Source organism: Toxorhynchites rutilus, chromosome 3 (genome assembly GCF_029784135.1).
Source record: "Toxorhynchites rutilus septentrionalis strain SRP chromosome 3, ASM2978413v1, whole genome shotgun sequence".
Lineage (NCBI taxonomy): Eukaryota > Metazoa > Arthropoda > Insecta > Diptera > Culicidae > Toxorhynchites > Toxorhynchites rutilus.
In genome coordinates this window covers 40,876,043-40,888,916 of record NC_073746.1, presented here as the reverse complement: position 1 = coordinate 40,888,916, position 12,874 = coordinate 40,876,043, and the positions used below count along the sequence as shown (strand labels likewise).

At 37.2% G+C, this 12,874-nt stretch overlaps 1 non-coding gene across 1 annotated transcript; it reads left to right on the top strand.

Annotated features, from left to right (window-relative positions):
* The first annotated feature begins 229 nt into the window (after nucleotides 1-229).
* Nucleotides 230-301, top strand: Trnap-cgg (transfer RNA proline (anticodon CGG)). The gene has a single exon. It is a non-coding gene; the product is annotated as a tRNA-Pro (tRNA).
* Nucleotides 302-12,874: the final 12,573 nt, after the last annotated feature.

The following is a 12,874-nucleotide window of genomic DNA, read 5'->3' as shown; positions in this document are numbered from 1 at the left end:
CATTCTTCTCACCTTTCATTTTGCTTCAGCGGCTTTATTTTTTTTCGGTAACTTTCCTCTGTAAATCAGTGTTTTAAATGGATACCAAGTTTGAATCGTCTTTTTCGTCTGCGGCTTGCATCTTCACTGGTTTGGGCCTTTTTTAGCTTTAGATAAAGAAACGGGTGATTCAAAGAGGATCTCTTCATCAAAAGCGAACTGTTTTATAATCGTCCAATGGCTCAGTACCGGCTCGTTGGTCTAGGGGTATGATTCTCGCTTCGGGTGCGAGAGGTCCCGGGTTCAATTCCCGGACGAGCCCAAATAACTTTTTAACTATAGTTTACTTTCATATCATTTTTAATATCAATTGAGGGGCTCAGCTGAAAAGGGGTGTAAGTGATTTGATCGATTTCTCTTCATTAACTTTAAGACTGACTCCATTTGCATTCTTATGTATCAATCGAGTAATCATTCGTCTTTTTTCCTTGCGCAACCCAAATTGTATATTTGAGAGTAGGTGTATCTGAGTATCGCTTCCCAGGATCAAGGCCCAAATACTGACCCCTTCAGCAGCACCATGCGGTAAGGGTCTATCAGCTTTAACAAACAGAACATTGTAAGGCATTATCCACCACTGACCGTTTAGTCACCGTCCTCAATCGCTGAAGATAAACATAATATCTGTTTACCTCTTCTGGCATATGCCAACAGTCGTCCAAACTGATGATTTATCCACGATATCAGGTCAAATAAATCACGCTTCACGGGAAATTCCTTGAATACGATGGGCACAAATCTACATCCGCATAACTACCGAGAGAGTGATTTCTGTTTTGGAAAACGTAAAGAAGGAAACCGAAAATTTGCAAAAAAAAAATATTTCGTTCAAATCGTAACAGTTTCGTGGAATTGATCCGAATCAATGAAAATGACTTGATCTGTACTGGTATTTGAGGATCCTTCAGGATAACCTAGAGCTGTGTTGATAAATCAAATTTCTTATCTTTTACGACACTCCTCGGTCGCCGTTTAACTCAATCCAAAATTACAAGTAATTAATTTATTTGACGATATTGACATACGTTCATGAATTTAATTGTTTTTGCTAATTAAATGTTTTGAGAACTACAACTACAGAACTAGTGGAAGTTTGATTACTCCAAAAAATGGACTGTACAACTGCAATTTTTCTGAAAAATTACTGGAAAATCAAGGAAACATCAGGGTACTTTTTTCGGGTTTTGAGTCGATACCCTAACTTTACCCCCACTAATCATTTCACCCTTCGTAACCCCACATGCAACTTTGCGGAACAATATTATGCTTCAGGAACTGATTGGATGAATACAATGAGCGTTGTTTAGCCTGGGGGATTTTGTTAATTTCATCCGATCCTGAATCAATTTTTGAAACGACGAAAGGTAACCTTTCATTTGAACGTAAACCGCAATATCGTAGATCCAGTCTTGTTATTCAGATTTTTTTCTAGTGAGATCATAAAGGGCGAACACGAAATTATTGCGACACATTCAACAGGGCATAACTTTTTTACCATTGGGTAAAAATCAACCAAATTTTGCACACTTTCTCATTGATGTGTATTGTCTACATGCAGTCAAACTCGAAGTCGTGTTTTTCGATTCAACGAAAATGGAGGTGAACCAACGCGAGTCGAGAGAACAAATTCTTTCCAAACACCTGGAATTTCCTGACCTGTCGAACCGGCAGTTGGGAAAAATGTTGAACATTCACCATTCAACCGTCTCCAGAGTGTTGAAGCGGTTCCAGGAGCAGTTGACGTTGGTCCACGGCAAAGGAGCTGGAAGAAAACCGGAACCGGAGAACAAAAAGACGGAGGAAAAGGTGAAGCGGATGATTAAAGCAAATCCCAACGTCTCAAGCCGTGATTTGGCTAAAAAGATCGGCATGTCGCAGAGCTACGTCCAGAATGCAAAGAAGAGAGCTGGACTACATACATACAAGGTACAGAACTTCCCAAACCGCGATGAGCGGCAACAATCGACGGCTAAAACTCGGACACGGAAGCTCTACGAGAAGATGCTGACAAAATATGGCTGCTGTGCGATGGACAACGAAACGTATATAAAAGCCGATTTGAAGCAAATTCCGAATTCCATTTGGAGTTTTTCACCGGCAACAGCAAGTTCGATGTGGACGACAAATTCTCGTTTGGCAGGCCATCTGCTCTTGCGGACTGAGGAGTGAGCCTTTCGTGACAAAGGGCACAGTAAATGGCGAGATCTACAAATCTGAGTGCCTCGAGAAGCGCCTTATGCCGTTCTTGCAGAAGCACGACGAAGCTCCGCTATTTTGGCCAGATTTGGCATCATGCCACTATTCTAAAAGTGTCCTGCAGTGGTATGAGGCCAATTCTGTCCATTTTGTTCCAAAGGACATGAACCCGCCAAACTGTCCGAAGCTGCGCCCGGTGGAGCAGTACTGGGCAATAATGAAGCGGGAACTTCGGAAGAGTAAGAAGACAGTCAAAGACGAGGAGGACATGTTAAGAAAATGGAAAAAAACTGAGAAACTGGTACCGGATGACACTGTAAAGACTTTGATGGAGGGCATCAAGCGAAAATGCGTTCAATTTTACACTCAAGGGTCCATCGATTAACTTTTCTTTTGATTTTTGAAGAAAATATATGTATAAAACTACCCTAAAATTTTGGTTTGATTCTAAACATGATAAGAAAATTGGCATGACATTTTCGGTGTCGCAATAATTTCGTGTTCGCCCTTTAGTTCAAAAGTTGTGAGTTTCTGAAAAAAGTCATTTCTAGAAAAAAAGGTGAATGAGTCGATTTTTTCATACCACCCTTGAATGGAAATGGAACAATTCCAAATGAAATGGACAAATGACAAAACATGAGAATTTTTGATTCGAATGAAAGTTTGTATTTCGTTTGGGTTGGAGGAAATATGAGTTTTCCATAGCATTTGGGAATTTTTGGACTCAAGTGTAACTTTTGAAAAGGGCGTATCGATTTTAGGTAGAGAAATCATTTGATAGTTTACATTTCAAAAAATATGAGTCCTACCGAAATAGTGTTTTAGAAAAAGTTATAGAGTATTGATGCCAAACGCGAATAAAATATACACTACTACAAAAAAAAATTGAAAAATAGAAGGAATACTCTTACGCCGAAAAATGGCAACTGTGTAATGTGCTACTTATAGACATGATAAACTTGTGACATGTACACGATTGAAAAATTGGGCTCTGTTGCAGCTAGAATGAAAATGTCAAAAATAGTTTCACCACCTTGGACTCATTTTTAAACGATTTTATTTAGCTTGCCCTGTAACATGTTTGTCTGTTGTGCTGTCTCAAATTAATAAAAATTTGACCCCCTTCCTGTTGACCGATTGATCTGAAATTTGGAACACACCTTTATCTCTGCAGTCACTATAAAACTGCGTATTTCATGATCTTATAAATCCAAAATGGCGGCCGCTACAAAATGGCGGATTACATATTCTCTCAATACCTCATCAATATAGGTTTTTCCAAAACCCCATCAATATGAGTATCAAATGAAAGGGCTTGACAAGTAGAACACAATTGTTTATGGAAAATGCTAATCCAAAATGGCGTCATATATAGTTATGAGTGCACCCATTAACATAAATACAACATAAGTACCTACACCGAGCATGCAGCGAACGGACCACAACCAATTGAAGGAAAAACAGATGTTAACTAATAGACCTCCAGCCGCACACCATTTCCAAAATCACATGTAAGGAACAGCAGATTAGTTTTTTTTCTCAGGCTTCAGTTCGAACCGATTCTCTGTAGCGTTAAGGCGAGACTTGATTAGTAGAACACAGTTATTTGTGAAAAATGCTAATCCAAAATGGCGGCCGCTAGAAAATGGCGGATTACATATTTTCTCAGAACCCCATCAATATGGGTATCAAATAAAAGGGCTTAATTAGTAGATCACATTTTTTATAAAAAAAAATGGAAATACAAAATGGCTGCTACCACAAATGGCCCAATATATATTTTTCTAAAAACATCATCAAAATGAGTATCAAATGTAAGGGCTTGACTAGTAGAACATATTTATTTATAAAAAATTCAAATGCCAAATGACCACCACTACAAAACGGTGAATATTTTTTCTTCAATTTTCCATCAATATCATCAATATGGGTATCAAATTGAAGTGCTATTGGAACGTAGTAGATCATGAAAAATTCAAATCCAAGATGGCCGCAGTGCCCAAAAAACAATTACTTTTTGAATTATGTCATTCAGCTTGACCTGTTTGTATGTATATTTGAATGCCTGTGGGGTAGTTACCAGGTATTTTTGCAATCCCCTTCAAAGTCGGTATTAAATAAAATGATTTGACTAATAGAATACAGTACACCATAAAAATATTCTGAGAAAAATTAGGTAAGCAATAAAAAATTCAAAAAAAGTTGAATGATTTTATTAGAGAAATATGCTAATGATACAAATAATGTACTAAATACTAGAAAATAGCATAACTAAAAAAACTTTTTAAGTTAAACGGTTTCTTTGTGATTAAACATAATAATAATACAGATAATGTACTAGAAGCTAGAAAATAATTAGGCAAGTATCAGTTAGCTGTTATCATACCCCTTCTTTCATTAATCAAGGACATTGATGAGACTAAAATAAAATCGTGGGGCACGTTGGATTGCCATTATCCACATTTAATGGTTTCATATGCCCCGCGATTTTATTTTAGTCTCATCATTGCACAATGGTCCAGGAGATGCATTCAAGTGGAAATTAGCATTTAAAGCCTGACAGTTATTCTCTAGACAAAAACTGTCTTAGACAATGTGGTTACTCATGATAGAGCGCTCGTTTTTATGTTGTCAAAAATAGGGTGACCAAAATTGTCGAAAAATAAAATCAACTTTCTTATCTTTATAGATAGAGGTAAACATAGTTCGACAATGTTGTAGCTCCAATTATTTGAGACATCTTAGTAGAACAAAGTTTTTCTCTATCTCTTGAAATAACCGATATAGCGCCTTTTTTCTGAGTTGCATTAGGGTCACCATGAAAAAAAAAACTGTTTTTCTGCTCTCACTTTTATATTTAAAATTTTACATTTTACATTACAAGACAGTTGTCTTAGAAAGACTTTTAGAGCTTACTAACACAAACATTTTTCGATGCAGAACTTGTCATTACCTTAACTTTACTCAATGTTATTGATATTTCTTCCCAAAAAAAACATGCTCTTTTCATTTGTTAGAGCAAAAAAAATAGTTTATTTTCATGATGACCCTAACGTAACTCAGAAAAAAGCGCTATATCGGTTATTTCAAGAGATAGAGAAAAACTTTGTTTTATAAAGATGCCTCAAATAATTGAACCTACAATATTGTCGAACTATGTTTACCTCTATCTATAAAGATAGGAAAGTTAGATTTTTTATTTCATCGTCAATTTAGGTCACCCTATTTTTGACAACAAAAAAACGAGCGCTCTATCATGAGTAACAACTTTGTCTAAGACAGTTTTTGTCTAGAGAATAACTGTTGAGCTCTAAATGCTAATTTCCACTTAAGGGGGTATTCTAGTGTAGAGACACGAATTTCGGACGTTTTTTCGAACTCCGTAAAATTAAACAAAGAATATTTTTACTATCCATTATATCATTATTCGTTTATCTATCTTTCAACAATAAAACAAACATAGGACGGAAAAAAAATATTCATAATTAGAATAGTTACATGCTGGTGAAGTAAGGGTGTTCAAAACCTCGGACAAGTCAAAAACATGGGTTTTAACAAAATGGCGGCCGTTTGAAAACAAAAATGCTGTTTAAATTGTTTTTTTTTGCGTTTACCGATTTTTAAAAAATAGTAAAATTAAAAAGTTATAATTTTTTATTGATTCATGCGATAGAGAGATGTATGCAAATTATTTTCATATAAATTTGACATAAATCGGTTCAGTAGAACTTGAGATATCGTGTACGCCAGTTTGAAAAAACTAGTTTCGAGAAAAATGCGTTTGAAGTTCATTGTTATGGCCGTACCAGGTTAGATACCGCATCACAAAAATGGCTCTAACTCGGTAAATAATATGATTTTCGATATGTCCTTTCTAGAGTATATTCTTGAATGTCTAAACTACAGAAATATGAAGGAAAAAAAATTTAATTTTTTTCAAATTTCTAGACTAGAATACTCCCTTAAATGCGTTTCCTGGACCATTGTACATTGTCGTTGATTAATGAAAGAAGGGGTATGATAACTGCTAACTGATTCTTGCCTAATTATTTTCTAGCTTTTAGTACATCATCTGTATTAGTATTATGTTTAATCACAAAGAAACCGTTTAACTAAAAAAGTTTTTTTTACTTATTTTATTTAAATTTTCTAATTGACTTCTTTTTTATATGAACATTAAAAAAATAAAAAATACATATTTTAGATTATAGTTTTTTTTATAAATGAAAAAAGTAATAATTTTTTTTCTTAGAGTATATTGTTTTCACGTTTGGACATCAATACTATATAACTCTTTATAAGAAACTATTTCTGTGGGACTCACAGCTTTTGAGATATAAACTATCAAAGAATTTTCTTACTGAAATCGATTCGGCTTTTGCAAAAGTGACACTAAAAAAATCCCAATTGCTGTGGAAAACTCATATTTCCTCCAATCCAAACGGAATACAAACTTTCATTTGAATCAAAAATACTCATGTTTTGTCAGTTGTCGATTTCATTTGAAATTACTCAATTGATGAATTGATTCTGTGCTTCCCATGTTGAATACATTGTTCTATATTCAACTCAAAACAAATGTTCATCATCATCGAATGGAAATCAAATCAAAGAAACCACATTTCAGTCTAGCTGTGCTATCTCTTTTTTTTGCACAAACTTTGCTGAACGAATCAATCTCGGTACCTTGTTCTCAATATTAGTATGTGTTTCGTACTCTATTATTCCCGATGAACATCATATCGTTAGCAACGCTTATCTAATAGTTGCTTGTTGTTGTTCAAAATCAGTGCATCGAAAATTGGTATAGATCCGAATCAGACAATGGTATCCGGAAGGCATCTATCCGAAACCACATCATTGCATCTTGTTCAATACTGAATCGGTAACTGGATGCTGGCTGCATTTGTTCCGCCCACTCGCCCCCATTGTCTTCGCTCGACACGTATCACTCGAAGCACAAAGCAATGCCATTGCAGAGGAGATGATACAATTTCCCGTACGCGTACTCCTGCGGTATGTATCTTCCGATTATCAATCCTTTTGCGGAAGAAGAGAGCTTCGGTAAAAGTTTTCGCTTCTTCAGTGCTGCTAGGGTGGAGTGGGCACTTGAAAGCAATATTGCCCCGGCACTTGATTGCCGTCTATCAGCACTTGAAGATCTTCACACACACGAGGAAAAACTCATTTCTTCCACACGAGCGCTCTCCCATCGGGCTGTGAAAGCGAGAAAAGCCCTTCACAGGGAGCGCTGAGCACTGCCGGAACCTGTAAGGATGTGTTGAGCGCCATTGTGCAACTTTGCGGGTGCGGTGATGCGTTTCGTTTCGCTGATGGAAATCGAAATGGGTCTGGGCGAAATAAAAGGAAGGCACAAAAATGGGGGAAATTCTTTTCTTCCAACAGAAGTGGCAGAGAAAACATCACAATTTAGTTTGGCCACCCACCCCCATCACGTGAGTTGTTGTGAATGGAAACAGGATGAAACGCATTTTAGGTCACTTTACTGAAGCACGTGGAAATAAACGCAAGATTAAACCTTCGAACTGCGGATAAACAAGATCAGTGTGTTTTGACTTGTCATGGTGGTTCACCCACATGACCGCCTGAAGGCATGGTTACCTTTGATCAACATGTGGCTTTCCTATAGAAAGTAGATGTTTGAAAGAAGGCTAACAATATTCCACGACATGACAATTCTTCTCCACCAACAGATACAGTTACAAACACTCTGAGTCTACTTTACAATCTCCGAGGTGTACCTTCTTGTTGTACAACATTCTACACAGACAAAAACCCATAGTTTTCTTATGTTATCCCTCTTTGCTCAGACGGGAGAGTTTCCGAAATGATATCAATTTTCGGTTCGGTCCCCTTTTATTCTCACTGATGTGTATTTACGTGTCCTGAAGGGGAGTTGTTTTTGGACAGCGAAAGAAAATCGAACTTAATTAGCCGGGCTAACAAGCTCTTATTGCCATGTCGATGACAGGAAGCTGTAGAAACATATTCCTTGATTGCTTCCGGTCATTTCTATCTGATGGTATGCGTTTACATCTGTCGACTGATCGGATGATAATAGGAACAGAAAAAATAACCAACACGATTCCAGGAACAGTCGCAAAAACGTGTCGCTTGGCAAATATTTGAGTGAAAATTACAATTTAATTTATACAAATGGTGACATTTATCATGTTCCGCTGAGATTGTCGGTGCGGGGGAGTCGCATTCAGTATTCGTGTTTTCTCTCCCCACACATCGATTTTGTCTCACCTTCATCGATGGATGTCGATTGAAAACAGAAATGGTAACTTTCCAATCCACCTCCCCTATATGTCATCGTCACGTACAAAGCACAAAATTCAATCAAAGCCTCCCAGAAACACAATTACTCATTTGCAAACTGACAGTTGCATTCGAAATTTGGTTCCGGCAATGTCATTCGGTTCGGTGGTAACACACTTAGCCGACATACCTTCTGGTTTTGGTTGCAGCTACTACGACTAGCAGTTCTAGTTCCTTGTATTTTCTCGCCATCATTGTTTTTCAGTTACCGGGATACTGTGATTGTCCTGGCGGCCAGCAAGTCTGTTTAATCCCTAAATTGAGGTTAGGTGCGTTTGAATCTGGTGTTTCCAGAAATTATTTTACATTGAGAGCCAATAACATAAATTGTGTCTAAAAAAAATTAAAAAATAGAAAATAAATTGTGTTAAAAAATTTTCGAGTGCTCGAAGATTATACCGAACATGAAATAATCGTCTTAAACAATAATTGAATTGTCCAGAATGAAACGTGTTCTGTATTTTGAGAAAAACACGATACCATTTCTAGGTGTATTAACTCTTTGTGGTCGTTTTTCTGCTCTCAGCCACCACAGCAAGAAACCATGCCTATCTTATATTTTACTCAACCAAGTACCAATTTATGCTTTTCCTAAACGAAGCTTGACATCTAGTGAACCTGTTTACAAATCAATACGGTGCTCCTTTGAGTAATAGATAACGGTACTCAGTATCAAACAAAATAGTCACCCACACAAGACAACGCACAGTGCGTTGAATGCATAGGAATGTGGAACAAAAATCATAACAGCAGAATTTAGCCATCGTAACACTTTGGTATGATGGAAAAGATTGTTCATAAATATCAGAACTACTGTTTACATAAATGTCACGTGTTATTTCAATAATCGCATAAGTGTCTCACACGACAAAATGGTTGTTTATCTAAAGTGAAAAGTTCTGATCATTTCGAATACACAGATATCATTATTTGAGTAACTACTGAAGAAATTGCTTTAAAAGACCAAAATAATTGTTTGCATAAGTGTCTCATATTTAACGGATAATAAAAATAAAATTATGTATTGATTATGCTTCATATGATTTACTCTTGGAGGCTGTTTAGAAAGATTTCGCACGAAGACGAGTTATAAAATATAATTTTCATACAAAAACATCACATTTAAATTTTATTACAAAAAAAAATTTTTATTTTATAATCTTACATATATCCCTGCTTTTTCAAGAGAAAATAATTCCGGCCAGTACGGCACCCATGCCCAAATTCAATACGACCGCAAAGAGTTAATTCAGTTTTTTTTCATATTTAACGAACATTTGAAAGAATTTCATATCCTACTTTAATACAGTCATTCCTCCCGCAAGCGATATGCTTCTACGATTCGTATATTACATCCTGTCAATGTACAGGGTTTTCCATTTCGGGCTTCTGAAAGTATACAGCCCTGGGCTGACAACCGTTTGACATAGCTGTCAACCAAAGCGTCATATCGTTAGTTGAATGTCTGCCATTTTACAATATGAATCGTTTTAGCATCGCACAACGTGTTAATTTTGTTAAATTATACTATAAAAATGATGAAAAACCGGCAAATGTTTTTCGAGCATTACGGACGGATTTTGGTCGTCATGGACGGCCTACAGAGCGCACAATCGCTAATGTAGTGCGTAAATTCGAACAAACTGGATCCGTAGCGGATATTGTGAAACCTGTGCATCATCGTAATGTGCGTTCGGCCAAAAATGTTGCTGCTGTTGCTGCCAGTGTGGAGGATGACCCGAATGTTTCGATTCCACGGCGTGCTTAGCAATTGGGCTTGTCAAACACATCATTGTGGCGAATTTTCCATTTGGACTTGCACCTACATCCATATAAAGTCCAACTGGTACAAAAATTAGAGCGTGGTGACCATGGAATGCGTCGGGCATACGTCGATTGGGTGAACGAACAACAACAGCAAAATGCTGAATTTTCGCATCAAATTTTCTTCAGCGATGAGGCACATTTCGAGCTCGGTGGCTATGTGAACACCCAAAATTTCCGTATATGGAGCTCAGAAAATCCACACGTGATTGTTGAGAGGCCATTGCATCCGCCAAAAGTCATTGTTTGGTGCGCATTATGGTCTGGTGGAGTAATCGGGCCGTATTTCTTTGAAAATGAGGACGGCGAGACGGTAACTGTGAATGGTGAGCGCTATGGCCGCATGTTAACCGATTTTTTTTTTGCCACAAATTGAAGATATGGATACGGATGACATGTGGTTTCAGCAGGACGGTGCCACGTGCCTCACAACACGACCGAACATGGCCATATTGCGAACGAATTTTGAGGGACGCATAATTTCGCGTTTTGGTGATGCCAATTGGCCGTCCAGATCATGCGATTTGAACCCGCTAGACTTTTTTTTGTGAGGTTATGCGAAAGACCGTGTCTATGCCAACTCTCCGCAAACTCTTGAACATTTGAAAGACAACATTCGTGAAGTTATGACCGAGATATCGCCCCATATGTGCCGAAAAGTCATCGAAAATTACCTGTTCCGGATCAAGGTGTGCGAGGGAGCCCTAGGTGGACATTTGAATGATGTTGTATTTCACACATAATGGCATAAACCAAACTTTAATTTGAAATAAAAGTTTCATCGAAATTCGAATTCTAAGTGTGTTTTATTTCAATTTACTTTCGGAATCTAAAGTTGGAAAACCCAGTATATCGGAAGTTTGTGTGAATAAAGCAAGAAATTGCTTTATTCATCATCTGAATTTATATTATCGCTTCAACATAGTGCAACATGTTGAAGCATTTGATCACGATTAAATTTAGCTTACGGTTTCGTTAGAGATATTTAATTCATGGACTAGTTCTCTAGTGCTTAGCGTGCTCCCGTGGCCGAGTGGTTAGCGTCACAACTAACATGCCGGGTGTTCGGGTTCGATTCCCGTTCTGGTCGGGGGAATTTTTCGTCAAAGAAATTGCCTCCGACTTGCACTGTGATCACGCGTATTCTAGAGCTTGCCACTCAGAATGCATTCAAGGCGTGTTATTTGGCATAGAAATCTCAACTAAGTACTAATAAAAATGACGCAAGTAATACTACGTTGAGACGGCGAAGTTCCTCTAGGAACGTTAGTGCCATTGAAGAAGAAGAAGAAGAAGACTAGTTCTCTCAAAGATATATGACATTTTCCGAGCACCATTCCTTTTACAGGGTGGGCCATTTAAAGTGGAAGCATCTGGCAACCCCATAACTTTTGACAGAGATGTCAGATTAACAAATGTCATACCGCGTTGGAAGCGTCATTTCAGTACAATTTTAACCATGGAACAATACACACCTAAACAACGCGCTGAAATTGTTCAGCTGTACATTCAAAATAACTTCTCAATTGTGTTAACTAAACGTGCGTGGAAAAATAAAAATAAAGTTAAGGTGAAGGTGGAAGCTAGCCACAAATGGATGCCACAATGGCGCTCATTTCTTTCATCTCCCTCCCTCACCCCTCAACAATTTTGCGAAACAGTGTGAAGAAAATGATCGTTTTCGCACACTTCCCATCAAGTAATATCAACTAAACTCTAATCGATTTCTCACAAGATATTAAATTTTCATCTGCTGTCGCACTGTATAGTGAAAAACGTCGGAAAACTCGAGCTAGTGCTCTGAAAGTTAAATTCTCATTTTTCAATTTTTGGCAATGGGTTTGTTTCTATTGGTGAAAGCATCGTTATTTTTTTTCGACACTGATGCCAGACAACATCACCGAAACAGCTATAAAAACCATTCAATAAAATGTTATTCCTGAGTCATAGCGTTTCATGTCATTAAAATCAATAGAATTAAATTATGTTGATATCAATACAATTATTCTTTCTACGTTTAATGGGTCTATAATGTAAGTTTTAGCAACTTTAACATTGGGTAAGAAAATTGTATTGCAGAGCTCGGAACACTGCCACGGCTGCATATGCTTTCAAAAACAATAAACGGAAATGTATTACATTCAATCAAAATGCCTCGGCCAACGAAGAGAAGGGTTAAGGCTCTCCAACGTGAATATATGAAAACAATACGATCAACGAAGGAAAATATTAAAGAATTATCAACATCGAGTTACTATGCGGAAGAACTTGTCAATACCAAAAGAGCCCAAATTCGCATGTGTTATAAATTTGCTCATGTTACGCTCGCGTATAATCAGAATTTTACTTCATATGCAAATGCACCTTCTATATGTATTTATATTTGCAATTGTTCATCGGAACATATCGTTCATGCATTTTACTTTAGTACTGAATTGTTTTTTTTTATGACTCGTGTCAATGAAGCGCC